Raw genomic sequence first — 1458 nt, 5'->3', positions numbered from 1 at the left:
GGAAAATGGATGTAAAAGAGCAATGTGTATATATTTATACCTATGCATGCATTATATATATATATATATGTATATAAATACACATGCGCGCGCACGAACATATACACCCCCCACACATGAACATGTATGCAGGCCTTTATAATGTGGTTTTATATTTTTACTTTCTTAATGAAATGTCCACTTCTTTACTCCTTTATATGTCAATGTTGTTGTTTTTTTTTTTACTACCTCAACAATTTATATGAGATGGGTGTGTATATGATTTTGTGTATTTGTAGGTGTATATATGTGTATGTATTTATATATACACACACACGGGTTTATATAACAAGCATGTACTGGAAGATGTGTATAGATATATATATATATATATATAAATGTTTCTATGTATACATGCCACCATGTTTTTATTTCTATATTTTTTCTATTCAATCACATATGGGTATTGAATGAACTCTGGTCGTATTTTACCTCCTCCCCCATCTCTCTCTCTCTCTCCCCTCATTTCCCTCTCCTCTTTCTCTCTCTAATATCACTAATAATAATTATAATAATAACATTAATTATAATAACAATGTAATGTAAACTGTTTTTCTACTTTTTTCAGTAATAAATCATTGTGGGAAAGACTGTGTTGTTTCATTATTTGTATGTAACGTGCGTGTATGATTGTATGTCCTTTATTGTTGGATATAATGAACCAAACAACCCCTGAAGAAATTCTGAGAAAGAAATGGGGCTGGATCAGCCGCACTCTAAGGAGACTCCCAAGGTGCATTGCAGGACGAGTAAGACTGGCAACCTTGAAGGAAAAAGTGAAGTTGGACAACCTAAGAAGACCCGGAAAGGATGTACAGAAAATGAAACAAAAGCAGTTGGTGTCTCTTGGCCTGAAATCAAGCTGGTCACTCAAGATTGTGTCCACTGACAAGAAATAGTCATAATCCTATAATACTAACAACTATGCTTTTTATTGCTAATAATGTTATGACTGTTTCATTACTGCATCTGTTCCAGAATTAATTATCCATTTTAGTGAGAATTAGAATTTTGGAAAATAAAAGTTCTTTTTACAACTGCGACTTCCATTTTATTTACATGAAATTATACAAAAAAATATTTTTAAGATTTGGCTGTTATTTCTAGCATCTGGAGTAAACTTCTTGGCATATCTTCATGCGCTGGTTGAAAATCATGAAAGAAATTCTGGGGTTAATACATTCGACTAAAAATTCCTCAAGGTGGCCCCAGCATGGCCAGTCCAATGACTGCAACAAGTAAAAAGACTTTAAGAAAATAAAATCATTGAAGAATAACCAAAAAATATAACCAAGGTGGGATATAGAAAATTTTCTAGAGATTTGACTGTTATTTCTAGCATCTGGAGTGAACTTCTTGGCATAACTTCATGCGCTGGTTGAAAATCATTAAAATCATCGAAGAATAACCAAAAAATAT

Source organism: Octopus bimaculoides, chromosome 14, assembly GCF_001194135.2.
Source record: "Octopus bimaculoides isolate UCB-OBI-ISO-001 chromosome 14, ASM119413v2, whole genome shotgun sequence".
NCBI classification, from domain to species: Eukaryota; Metazoa; Mollusca; class Cephalopoda; order Octopoda; family Octopodidae; genus Octopus; species Octopus bimaculoides.
Note: the sequence above shows the minus strand (reverse complement) of the source record.